This window comes from Talpa occidentalis, unplaced genomic scaffold (genome assembly GCF_014898055.3).
Source record: "Talpa occidentalis isolate TD23 unplaced genomic scaffold, MPIMG_talOcc4v2.1 talOcc4.7, whole genome shotgun sequence".
NCBI lineage: Eukaryota > Metazoa > Chordata > Mammalia > Eulipotyphla > Talpidae > Talpa > Talpa occidentalis.
The window spans coordinates 81,974,708-81,989,049 of record NW_023605083.1 but is presented as its reverse complement, the minus strand read 5'-3'; the positions used below and the strand labels follow the sequence as shown (position 1 = coordinate 81,989,049).

Here is a 14,342-nt window from a genome sequence, read left to right as displayed (position 1 = left end):
AGAAGGCCCCACTCCACACAGTCTTGACTACTCACTACTCTAGCTTTATAGAAAAATCTGAAGTCAGGTATGATTTCTCAAAAATGCTCTAGTATAAATCCTTTGCATGTCCATATACATTTTATGATTAGTTTGTCAATTTCTTTTTTTTTTTTTTAAGATTTATTTATTTATACAAGAACTGGGGTACAGTCAGAAATGTGGGAGGGTGAGCGAATTTGTCAGAGGCAGACGGACCGAAGACACTGCTGAGGGAAGCAGCGGACATGACAGGAGAGGTCTGCCGCACCATGTGGGTTTCTCCCTGGCCGGCTGGGAATCTAACATGTGCTGCAGAGGCTGCAGACAGCTTCACAGCATGGCGCTCAACCCACAATTTCTATTCTTTTTGCTGGGGATTGTGTTTAACCTATTCAGGTCAGATTTAGAAGTATTGCCATTTTATTTATTTATTTATTTTTAAAAGATTTATTTATTTATGCATATAAGAACAGGGGTACAGGCCAGAGGTGCAGAGGGTGAAAGGATTCACCAGAGACAGAGTGGGGAACAGAACAGGCTGATCGACTGAAATACACTGCTGAGGCAAGCAGCAGGTGAGATAGGAGAAGTCTGCACCAAGGGGCTTCCCCGGTGGCGCAGCGGTTGAGTGCGGGTTTGCGAAGCTGCCCGCAGCCTCTGCAGTGCCGGTTCGATCCCCGGCTGCTCCCCGGCCACCAGAGGAGGGTCCCACATGGCGCGCAGACCTCTCCTGCCGCCCGCTGCTCCCCTCAGCAGTGTACTCGGTCCTTCTGCCTGTTCTGCATCCTGCTCTGACTCTGGTGAATTCTCTCACCCTCCCGCGCTTCTGACTGTACCCAGTGCTTGTATGAATAAATAAATAAATAAATAAATCTTAAAAAAAAAGTGTATCTTTAAAAAAAAAAAAAGTCTGCACCATGTGGGTTATTTTCCTGGCGGGGGATCCAACTGGTGCTGCAGTGGCTGTGGGTAGCTTCATCGTGCTGTGTCTTAACCCCTTGTGCCACCAGGGAGGCCGGAAGGATTGTCATTTTAAAGGTTTCTTTTTAAATTTCCATTTCTGGTTGCTGTTAATATATTCTCTCTCTCTCTTTTTACACACACATACACACACACACACATACATTGAATTTTGTTTATTGATCTTGTTTGTTTTTAGTGAGGTCATGGGATATTTTTTGCTTTTGTTTTAGGACAATTTTGATGTCACAGAAGTCAGTTGAACATATTTGACAGTCTAGCTCTCTACCTGATCTCTAGAAACTAGAATAAATATAAGGAATCTTTCTGTTACTAGATTGTAAAGTAAAATTCAGCTGGAGTGATGCTGCTAGAAGCAAATAGGAAGAATCAAGTCATTTGTCCTCTAAACTCATGGTATCTTTTTAGTGTCCCCTTGGAAGAGCCTTAATAAGGAATCTGTCTGGCAAAGGAGAAATGTAGTTTGCACAGTAGCCTCACCTTCAGAAAAGAAAGTATACAATGATAGGTGTGAAGATGAGAGACAACTTAGCAATGGGCACAGTCTACACCTTTGCTACTCAGCAGCCATCTGTACCCTTAATACAGATATTTGGTCTTGTGTATGAAAGACCAGCACTGTATCCTTTTATTTAAGATGGAATCCTTTGTAAAAATGATGTCTTTACCGTCTTTCTAAAATGAAGAACGAAGTTCTAATATTCATTTTAATCCATCTCTGTGTGATATTCACACTGTCCATTTTTAGGCTGTGTTAATTATGCTTCAAAATCATAGTCCCATCTGAATATCCTGCTACTCAAAGACTAAGTTGTAAAGTTAACCATTACTAGTAAACTTTGTATATTTTAAGAAGAGAGAAGAAATTGGTTTATAACTCATAGAAAATTCTTTATAGTAAACAAAGAAGAAAATATGTATAACTCTTACAGATCTTGTTTCTCTTCACTATTTGAAAGATTGCAGTTAGTCTTTCTATTACTTTCTTTACCCATTCCATGTTTCCTTTGCCTTCATTCACTACCTTAGGTGGTGGGGTAACCCAAATCTTCATTAGTGAAGAAAATGAGTCTTCAGTGGTCCTTGTATGTGTGTATATATATATGTGTGTATGTATTTTCCATTAACTTTTACTATATATGTATATGAGAGCTATTTTACTGACTCCTTGGGGCTCTAGACATAGTCCTCCCTGTCTGTTTCATGTGTTCATGTTTCATGTGTTCAATATTTCCCAGGGAATCTGGATGAATTACACCAGCTAATAGATTGATCCCCTTTTTTGCCTGTTGATTTCTGTTGATTTAGTGTGATGGTTTTCTGCTGGGGTAGGTTTGCTTCCCAGGGGACATTTGGTAATGCCTAGAGGTATTGTTAATACATGTGACGTTGGAGGGTGATGCTGTTGGTATCTAGTGGATAGAGGTTATGGATGCTGTTAATCCTCTTAAAGGGTACAGGACAGTTCCAGCAAAGAATTGTCACTTATCCAAAAATGTCAGTTAGTGCTGAGGTTGAGAAGTCTTTTTTTTTTTTTTTTTAAAGATTTATTTATTTATACAAGCACTGGGTACAGTCAGAAGCACTGGAGGGTGAGAGAATTCACCAGAGCCAGAGTGAAGAGCAGAACAGGCAGACTGGTGAAATACACTGCTGAGGGGAGTAGCAGGCATGGTAGGAGAGGTCTGCCATGTGGGACCCTTGCGAGGTCGGCCGGGGATTGAACTGGCGCTGCAGAGGCTGCATGCAGGCAGCTTTGCAACCCAGCGCCCAACTGCTGCGCCACCGGGGAGGCCCCGAGGAGTCTTGACTTAATAGAGTCCACGTGATCGTGAAGTAGTTTTAGCTTCCATTTCAGTGAAATATGGAGAAAGGAATCTTTCTTTGGGAACCAGCGATTCTCAAAGCCAGCAGATATCAAAGTTGTAGGTACTGGAAGCAAAAATTCTGCTAATGGGGCTTTTAGGGATAATAGTTAGGAGAAACCACATTTACTTTCACACCTTGAGTCTCAGACACATGTATTCTGGCTATGAGGAAAACAGCATTGTATACTGGTTGTTGATTCAAAGTATGTAATTGAGGATTTGGTTTCCCAAGTAGCATTGATACAGTCTTCATCTGGCTATCTATTATTTTATTAGACCAGCTGCTTCTGGGTTGTATATAGTATGTGGTAAGACCAGTGAATTCCAAGGTCCACAAGACCATTCATGCATTTCTGTTGCTGCGTAATGAGTTCCTTTTTAAATTTGCGTGAAAGGGGGCTGTTGGCTCAAATATCTAATTTTAGCTGCTTTATATTTTTTTTTTTTTTTAAGTAGAGGCATGTTTTATTTATTTATTTGTTTGTTTGTTTTGTTTATACATGCACTGGGTACAGTCAGAAGCGCGGGAGGGTGAGAGAATTCACCAGAGCCAGAGCGGGGAGCAGAGCAGGCAGAAGGACTGAGGTACACTGCTGAGGGGAGCAGCGGGCGGCAGGAGAGGTCTGCGCGCCATGTGGGACCCTCCTCCGGTGGCCGGGGAGCAGCTGGGGATCGAACCGGCGCCGCAGAGGCCGCGGGCAGCTTCGCAACCCAGCGCTCAACCGCTGCGCCACCTGGGAGGCCCTGCTTTATATTCTTAAGTTATTGTCTACTTATGGACCAAAAGAACATTTCCACCCCTATGATTTCATTTGCACATTAGTTTTCAGATAAATTGAAGGTTAATATATTATATAAAATATATTTTGTAATATCAATTGATTTTTTTTTCTGATTGACTATGATCAGAATTATAATGAAATAATTTTGACATGGGGAGGAAATTGCAGAAGTTCTCTAGTGGGTGGTCTCACTAGGACATCAGTAGGATTTAAACCTGGAAGCTAAATTTCTGTTTATCTCTTCATAATGATTCTGAGTTTATTTTGATATGTATCTTTCATTTTTTGTGAACGAAATTTTCATTCAGCCTGATAATGACAAATGGTCATTAGTACATGACTAAATGGCTCAGGCTTCTGCTTGAACTAAGTAAGTTGTAAACTAAGCACAGTGGCAGGTACTTGAATTGTTTGGAAAGCTTCTTCCTTCCCTGAGATGAGTTTAGATAATTTTAAATGTCATGAACTAACACACAGAATCTTTGCCATTTAAAAACTTTTCTCAGCCTCTGGAAGGAGACATGGATTGAAATCTTCAATGTGCAGATTTTTCTTCTTCAGTTTTTAACTTATTGTTAAAATTTACAGTGTGAATTTTGCTAGAATGTTTTGTTAATTGATTCTTAAAATGTTGAATTCCAGAGGTTAACATCATAAACTTCAGCTGTGCCTGTTTGGCTTCTCTATTTGAACTTCCATTTTTATTTTTAACACCAACTGCATTATTTTTTCACATAACTAGAAGAAGAAATGATTCAAAAATTTGGCAATGACCTTTTAAAGAATTGCATTAGGAAAATAATTTTCACAATTGAACATAATGTAAATATTACCTAAAATGATGAGCTGGTGGCAGATTGGGTAGGTCAACACTACTCTTGAGATCTGGAACTGCTGATACTACTTGTGTGCTTGTAAAATTGTGAATCTTTTAAAATTTACAGAAAAGTTGCAATAATAGTATGAAAAAAATCCTATATATCTTTTCTCCAGATTTACCAATTGTTTATATTTTAATCCATTTTATTTTTAATCCTTTTCCCCTGTGTTTGTGTGTGCGTGTGTGTGTGTGAGAGAGAGAGAGAGAGAGAGATACACATGGAGGAGGAGGCAGCATTTGATAGTTAAGTTGGAGACACCACATTCTTTTACTCCTAAATTCTTCAATGTGTCCTAAGAATAAGCAAAGATCTCTTTTATGTAACTGCAATACAATTACTGAAATCAGGAAATTAACATTGATATCAGTACCATTCTCTTTAATGCATAGTCCATAATCAAAATTCATCAGTAGCAATTGCCCAAATTATTTTAAAAGTTTTATTTACTTTCAAAACTTTTTTTTTAACCAACTTACTGTATTTTATTTTAATGGTGAATTTTGAAGAGTGCTTCCCCTTCTTTCTCCTGTGGGTTTCAGTTGTAAGAATTAATCTGGCTTCAATACTTGTAAACTCTACATAAATTGTATATAATGTTTCTCAAGCTTAGGGATGTATAACCTGTCTGTAGTAGTGAGGCAAGCTACAGTACTTCAGCATACTTTGGCCAGTATTATTGGAACAAGATTTTACTTAAATAATATTTTAAAAATTAAATAAGCTTTATTATGGAATAGAATCCAAAATTTGCATCTCTTTTGAAGATAAAGCCTGAGACTTCAAAGAAGCATTTATCTCACAGTATCAGTATCAGTTTGCTTATGGTAAGAATAGTATCTCCCTTTAACATTAAACTGGTGAAGCTTGAGTATTTGGTTATTTAAAAAAAAAAATTGTTTGAAATTTCTGAATCAACACTTATAGTGAAAATAATCATAGTTTAAAAATAAAAATAAAATTATACTACAAAGCTATATGTAATATATTGCACCAAAATATTTGTCCAGGTCAGTAATGGATACTTTGAATTTAGTGCAGATAAACTTCTATAGCTAGATTTGAAAAAAAAAAAAATTCTATTAAATTTCAGAATTACAGCTTGTGATTATTGGTTATCAGGAGTAGCAGCAAATGTTTGGCTGTGTTTAATATCTTTGGATATTTGTATTGAATGTGAGCAAAAAATTATGGAGAGATTTTACACTAAAATTATGGAGAGATTTTACACTGATAACCAGTTTTTAATGTTTTGTCAGATGCTGAGTTGATGACATAATAACCAAGAGCTGGAAGATTGAATGTATCAGCTTGCAAGATAGTGACAAGTAGCTTCATATATTACTTTTGGGTTTTACTTTCACCAGAAATTAATTTTTCACTTTCATAATTTAAGGGGTGTGTGTGTCTGTGTGTGTACATGTGTTTAATTTTCACTTTTACACTGAGGTCTAATTTACCTGGGCTTAGTTTTCTGTAAGAAATCACTTTATTTTTTTCCATCTGATAACAAATAACAGATTGTTCTGGCCTATTTTTTAAGTAGTCCTTTTCCCTCTCTGTGATTTGCAGTGCTTGTTCAGTTTAAATTGAGTCTCCTTATATATATAGTCTTGGGGTTTAGTTCTCTGTTCTGCCTGCTCTCTTGGCCCCCATTACCCATTTAATTATTTGTCTTAATTACTATAGTTTTTAGCAAGTCTTAATATTGAGTATGGCAGATCCCCTATACTCTTCTTCAAGAGAAGTCATAGTGCTTTTCCATATTGGTTTTAGAATCAGCCTATTGCTTTTCATGAAAAATGGTGGTGAACTACAATAAAAATAAAAATTAAAAATGGGATAAGACAAAAATAGATATGTTTGCCATGATAGCCTTATGGGCATCTGAAGAAATGCTTAGCTTCATTTGATAAAAGGAAAGTACAAATCAAAACCACAGTGAGATATCACCTCATCCCTGTGAAAATGGCCTAAAGCAAAAGCACTGGAAACAACAAATGTTGGTGTGAATGTGAAGCAAAAGTAATACTCATCCATTGTAACTTGGTGTAGTCTCTATGAGGAATGGTTTGGACATTCCTCAAAACAATAAAAATAGAAATACCATATGGCTGACAGTACCACTTCTAGGTATTTACCCAAAGAATATGAAAATACTAATATACAAGATTATGCATTGCTTTTGTTCATAACAACATTATTTCCAAAAGAGCATTATTTACCGTAGATAAGTCATGGAACCAGCCTAAATGCCCATCAGTTTTAAGGATTAAGAAATCGTGGAATAGGGCCTCACCAGTGGCACAGCGGTGGAGTACTGGGCTGCGAAGCTGCCCACAGCCTCTGCAGCATTGGTTCTATCCCGGCTTCCTGCACGAGGGTCCCACATGGCACACAGACCTCTCCTGGTGCGCCCACTGTTCCCCTCAGCAGTGTACTTCGGTCCTTCTGCCTGTTCTGCTCCCTGCTCTGGCTCTGGTGAATTCTTTCACCCTCCCTCGCTTCTGACTGTACCCAGTGCTTGTATAAATAAATAAATAAATCTTAAAAAAAAAAAAAAAGAAATCGTGGAATATATACTCAATGGAATACTGCACAGCTATTAAAAAGATGAAATAGTGCCCATTGGCACAAAATGAATGTATCTTCAGGTGATAATGCTAAATGAAGTAAGTCAAAAGATGAAAAACTCCTAAAGACTCTACTAAAAAACTATTAGAAGCAGTAAGTCAATACAGTAAAGTTGTGGGTTACAAAATCAATTTACAAAAATCAGTTGCATTCTTACATGCAAACAATGAACTAGGGGAGAAAGAAATCAAGAAAATTACCCCATTTACAACTGGATCAAAAAGTATTAAATATCTAGGAATAAACTTAAAAGAAGAAAAGGACCTATACAATGAGGACTAGAAGACATTATTGAAAGTAATAGAAGACACAAAGATATGGAAATATATTCCTTTCTCGTGGATTGGAAGTATTAGCATGTTAAAATGGCCATCTTACCCAAAGTGATACACAAATTTAGTACAATCCCTGAATAGAACAAATATGAGAAATTTTTTTTAAGGATTTATTTATTTATGCTTACAAGAGCTGGGGTATAGGCCCAGAGGTGTGGGCAGGGGCAGGGGTGTAAAAGGATTCACCAGAGACAGAGTGGGGAACAGAACAGTCAGACTGACTGAAATACACTGCTAAGGGGAGCAGGGGGCAAGACAGGAGAAGTCTGCTGTGCCATGTGGGTAGCTCCGTGGCCGGGTATTGAACTTGTACCACAGTGGCTGCAGATAGCTTCAGTAGTGCTGAGACTTAAACCCTTGAGCCACCAGGGAGGCCCCCCAAACATTACTGAAATTTATGTGAACTACACAAGATTACAAATAGCCAAAGCAAAAAAAGAGGAAGAATGGAGGAACCACAATTTTAGACTTCAAACTATAGTATAAAGCTATAGTAATCAAAACAATATGGTATTGAAATAAAAACACAGACCAGTGGAGTAGAAATTAGAGCTGAAAAATAGACCCACATTTATATGGACAGTTAATCAGTGACAAAGGAGCCAAGAGTATCCATTGGAGAAAGGAAAGTCTCTTTAATAAATGGTATTGGGAAAACTGGACAGACACGTAAGAAAGAATGAAACTGGCCTACTGTCTCACACCATCCACAGAAATTAATTCAAAATGGATAAGACTTGGATTAAGACCTGAAACAATAATGTATAGAAGAAAATATAGGCAAAACATTTTATGACATTGGCTTCATAGAATTCTTAGTTTAATTGCCTCCCAACAGCTAAAACAAAAACAAAGAATAAACAAATGACACTGCATCAAAATAAAAGGCTTTCTGTACAGTGAAAGAAGCTATCATTAAAATAAAAAGATACCCTACTGAATGGAAAAAATATTTGCCCATTGTAGATCTGATAAGGGCATAATGTCTAAGATATACAAAAAATTCATACAACTCCACAGATAGAAAAAACAAAAAACGCAATCAGAAAGTGGACACAAGAGCTAAACAGGGGCCTCCCCTGGTGACGCAGTGGTTGAGTGCTGGGCTGCGAAGCTGCCCGCAGCCTTTCAGCTCCGGTTCTATCCCCGCCCGTTTGTGAGGGTCTCACATGGTGCACAGACCTCTCTTGCCACCTGCTGCTCCCCTCAACAGTGTACTTTGCCAGTCTGCCTGTTCTGTTCCCTGCTCTGGCTCTGGCGAATTCTCTCACCCTCCCACGCTTCTGACTATACCCAGTGCTTATATAAATAAATAAATCTTTAAAAAAAAAAAAAGAGCTAAACAGACACTTCTCCAAAAGACTACAAATGAGTAACAGGCACACGAAAAAATGCTCATCATCAATAATAAGAAAAATGCAAATTGACCACAATAAGAAACAGTGTGAGCATGGCCTGTATCAGAAACACCACTAACAAGAAGTATTATTAGCAAGGATGTTGAGAAGAAGTGTAAGAACTCTCTACACTGTTGGTGGGAATGTATTCTTGTCCAGCCTTTATAGAAAACAGTATGGAGATTTCTCAGAACATTAAAAGTAGCTCTAATATGACAATTCTATTCCTAGGTGTGTGCCCAAAGAATGCGAAAACACAAATCCAAAGTGTTTATGCAGCCTTATTTACAATAGCTATGGAAACAATTTATAACAGATGAGTGGATTAAGACAATGTGGTATATATGAATACTACTCAGTGATAAAAGATAAACCATTGCCTTTTGCAGCAACATGGATGGAACTGGAAGGGATTATGCTAAGCAAATAGGCCAGAAGAACAAACTGGATGATTTCACTCATGTGGTATATAGAGGAACAAAGGGTCAGACAAAAAGCAAACCCTAGAAACCTGACTATAAAATTGAATCTACCAGAGGGTGGGGTGGCAAAGGGAGGGGGCGCCCAGTGGACTATGGTGGATGACTTGGTGGTGGGTATGGTGTAATAACAAACTGAAGATGGGTGAACCTCTATCTCTGAACCATACACAGTGTTGTAAACCAGTATTATCTCAATTGAAAAAGAAAAAGAAAGTGAAAGACAGTTACCAGATGGTTTCACTCATTTGCAGATACCAATAACCAAAAAAGAAAAACTACAACACAGAAAAAATAATTCTTAGACTGTGAAAAATATACTGGTTACCAGAGGGGATAAAAGAGGAAGGAGGGGGGGCGGGAAAGATAGTTTATTGGTACTAGAATTTTGTGAAGGATGAATGAAGCATGTGTACTTATGGAGTATGAAGTTGTACTCCTAAAACTATACAGTTATGGAAACAGCTGGCAAAATAATAAAATTGGGGGGGGGGAGAAGAATGGTGCTGGGCTTTTGAATGGTATTGCTTTGAATCTTGGGACCAAGTTGAAGAGAATTGATGTCATTATGGTAGTGGTGCTTCCTATGTATAGGAAGATATAAAAGATATAATTTATCTTTTGAAAATTGCATTTTATGATTTTCTCCTTATATGAAGATCTTGCACATCAGATGTCAGAATTCATCATAGAATTTTTTTCTTGGTCTTTATACATGGTATTTTTAAAAAAATTGCTTTTTCTGGTTTTGTATAGAAATGAAGCTAGCTTTAGTATTTTGCTTTTGTATCGAGCAACTATCTTTTGTTTTACTTTTAGATTCTTAGGGATTTTCTCTGTAGACCATGAATCATCTGTAAATATTTGAAAGTTTGGTTCTTCATTTTCAGTCTTTGTAACTTTTTTCTTTCTCTCTATGAACCCATTGAGGTTTTTCAAAGTGAAATAGGAGTGGTGGTACTGTGTATCTATGTCCTGTTATTTTTTAAAAGGAATGCTTTCTCCCCTCCCCATTTTTACTGAGAAACATTTGATAATACATTACTGTTTAAGGTGTATAGCATGAAGGTTTGATTTATAAATATTGTTAAATGGTTGCCGCAGTAGATTCAGCTAACATCCATTTCATATAGACACAATAAAAAGAAGAAAAGGGGGGAAAAGTTTTCCTTGTGATGAAAACTCTTAGGATTTTTCTCTCAGCAATTTTCCTATCTGTCATATTACATTGTAAGCTGTAATCATGTTACACATTACATCCCTAGTATTTTTTTTATATTGTAACTGGAATGAAAGTTTGTACCCCTTGCCTACCTTCTTCTAATTCCCCCAGTCCCTATTATCTATCCCTGGAAAACACAAGTCTGATCTCTTTTTTTATGAGTTTGTTTTCATTATTTAGATTTCACATGTAAATGAGATAATACAATCTTTCTTTTTCTGTCTGATTTATTTCACTTGGCATAATGCCTTCAAGATTCATTCATGTTCTCAGAAATGATGGGATTTCCTCATTTTAAATGGCTGAATACTTCTTTTTGTGTGTGTGTGTGTCTGTGTGTGTACACACACATACCACAGCTTCTTCATTCCTCAGTGGACACTAAGGTTGTTTCCAAGCCTTGGCTATCATAAATTATTGTAAATAATGTTATGAATATGGGAGTACAGTTATCTTTTTTTAGTTAGTATTTTTCAGTTCAGATTATTTCATTATTTGATATAGTGTTCTCAGGTTTGTGGTTTTTTTTTTTTTTTAAACAAATGCTCTTATTAAATTAACGTTCTCTTCCAGGTTGCTGAATTAAAAAATTCTTGAATGAATGTTATCATCAAATGCTTACTCAGCCTCTATTGAGGTGATTATGTAATTTTTTGTACTTTAGTTTGTTTATACTATTTGTCATTGTTTTATTATTATTTTTTGACTTTTTTTTTTATTAAAGACTTATTTATTTATTTATTTATACAAGCACTGGGTAGAGTCAGAAGCACGGGAGGGTGAGAGAATTCACCAGAGCGGGGAACAGAACAGGCAGACCGACGAAACACACTGCTGAGGGGAGCAGCAGGCGTTGCAGGAGATGTCTGCGTGCCATGTGGGACCCTTGCCTGAGGCCAGGGATCGAACCAGCCCTGCAGAGGCTGCAGGCAGCTTGCAGCCCAGCACTCAACCACTGCGCCACTGGGGAGGCCCTATTTTTTGACTTCTAATAACTAACCTTGCATTTTGGAGACAGTTCTTGATTAAAATGTGTCATTTTGGAGAAAGTTGCTGGATTAAATTTCCTGATGTTTTGTTTAGGATGTTTGCATCTATTTTATCAGTAAGATTGACATGTAATTTTCCTTTCTTATATAGCCCTTGTTTCCATATCAAGGTTAGTCTAGCTGTAGAGCAATCAACTGGAGAAGTAGAAGTTATCTTTTTATATTCTCTGCATGTTTATATAGTTTTGGAATTATATGTTGATTCAATGTTTGGCAGAGTCTCTAACAAAACCATCTGGGTTTAGTAATTCCCTCTCAGGGAAAATTTTAAACCCCTGATTTTGTTCTTTGAATTGTCAAACTTGCTTTTTTCCTTAAATCAGTTTGATAAATTGTATTTTCTGGGGGAAAAAAAAAAGAATTACTTGAACGTCCATTTGAACTCAAGTTCATGATACCTTTTTATGGTCTGTTTAATCTCTGTGGGAACTGAAGTTATGTTCTATTTTTCATTCCTAATGTTTACTTTTTTCTTGATTGATTTTTTTTGTGTGTGTATTTCATTTGTATTTTTAAAGGTAAAGTTTTTTGTTAATTTCATTGACTTGTTTTAATAATTTTGCTCTTACCATTTTCCTTTCTTGTGTTTATTCTGCTGTTTTTTAAATTTAATTTTAATTTAATTTTTAATTGTAAAATATATGTGACATGACATTTGCCATCAGCCATTCTTAAGTGTATACTTCAGTAGTATTACGTACATTCACATTGTGTTCACAACTCTTTACCTTGCAAAACTGAATCTCATTAAACAATCACTTCTCACTTCCTCCCTCTCTCAGCTCCCAGCAACCACCATTCTGTTTTCTATCTCTCTGAATTTGACTATTCTGGGTACCTCAAAAGTGGAGTCATTTGGTTATTATTGGCTCTTCTAGTAAGTTAATGTTCTCAGAGTTCATCCATATTGTAACATATATCAGAATTTCTTACTCTATAAGACAAAATAAGTAACACTTTGTTCATTCTTGTTTGTGGACAGTAGTGTTTCTTCTACCTTTTGGCTGTTGTGAATAATGCTAGTATAAAAGATAGTGGGCAGTTATCTCTTTGAGACTCTGCTTTCAGTTCTTTTAGTTATATATCCATGAATGGAATTACTTGATTATATGTTAATTCTATTTTTAATTTTTTTGAGGAAGCACCTCACCTTGTTTTCTATAGCAGATGTACTGTTTTACCATATTCTTAAATAGTGCACAGGAACTCTGTTTTCTCTGTATCCTTGCCAACACTTGTTATTTTATGGGTGCTTGTTTTTTTTTTTTCCTCAATAGTAGCCATCCTAATGTTGTGAGATTGTTTTATGACATAAACTTAGATTTAGCTGCTTTTCTGTGAACACGTTAAATGTTAGACAGTGGTGGTGTTGCAAGAGGGCCCAAAAGACCAAGGGACTCTGGGAGCCCTGGAAGGTGAAGCCATGGTGGAAGCTGTGCAGAGGCAGAGGCTTTGGCAGTGGACTCTTGGGCAGTGGACCCTTGGGCCATGGTCCAGGCTGGACGAGGCCCTGTTGATTGTTGAGGCAAGACCCAGGACGAGGAGTGGAGCCCATCACCAACCTGGGCTGCCTGGCAAGGACATGAAGAGTAAGGTGCTGGAGGAGAGCTATCACTTTCCCTTGCCCATCAAGGTATGAGATTGTTGACTTTTTTCTGGGGACTATCCCTCGAGGGCAAAGTTTTGAAGATTGTGCTTGTGCAAAAGCAGGACCAGGACCAGGTTCCAGGCATTTGTTGCCATGAGGGATTACAATGGACACATTGGTCTGGGTATTAAGTATTCCCCCTTACAGTGTGACTGGCTGTTGGAGCTCTGTGCTGGTTGCCCTCATCCCTGCTCCCAGGGGCACTAGCATCATCTCTGCCCTTGTGCCCAAGAAACTGGTGATGATGGCTGCAATCAATGACTGCGGCACCTCTGCCAGAGGCTGCAGTGCCACCCTACGCAACTTTGCCAAGGCCGCCCTCGATACTGTAAAACCTAGAACTGCTTCATCCCTGACCTCTGGAAAAGGACTGTGTTCCCCACATCTCCCTATCAGGAGGGAAGACCCACAAAATAGTTTCTCTGTGTAGAGGACACAGGCTCCAGCTGTGGCAACCACATAATTTTTGTACCAAAAAAACAAAAAGTAGATTAAGCCTGTAAAAAATAATAAAGTTGGATTTAAACATACTAATTTTGATTTTTTTTTATTTAAGTGTAAGTAATCAAAGCTGTACATTTATCATGTACTGCTTTAGTTGTATCCCAGTTTTGATAATTAACTTTTCATTATTTTCAATTCTAGATATTTTCTGTTTTCCATTATTTTTGCCCAGTGTTTCTTGATTTTAAGGAGTTTTCCTTTGGTTATTCATTTCTTAATGTATTGTGATTGACAAATATGATTTGTGTGGTTTCAGTATTTTCAAACTTCAAGTCAATCTTAGTGGCCTTTGAGCATTGTATTAGTTATTTAATGCTATATAGCAAGTGACCCCAAATGTAGTCATTTTGGACAAGAGAAATTTATTATAATAAAATTTGAATATGGGAAATTAGTAGCAACTTAGAGGTTTCTGATTTAGTCTTTCATGAGGTTACATAACAGTCAAGCTCTTGGCTGTACCTGCCATCATCTGAAAGTTTGACTGAAGCTGAAGGGTTTGCTTCCAAGCTAATTCATTTATACATTTGATGGCAGGTGCCTC

At 37.4% G+C, this 14,342-nt stretch overlaps 1 protein-coding gene and 1 pseudogene across 1 annotated transcript in view; both read left to right on the top strand.

Annotated features, from left to right (window-relative positions):
• The window catches only part of NF1 (neurofibromin 1), a 253,568-nt gene that overhangs the window by 22,957 nt on the left and 216,269 nt on the right, over positions 1-14,342 (top strand). The window lies entirely within an intron of this gene.
• Positions 906-13,711, top strand: LOC129144793 (40S ribosomal protein S2-like; annotated as a pseudogene).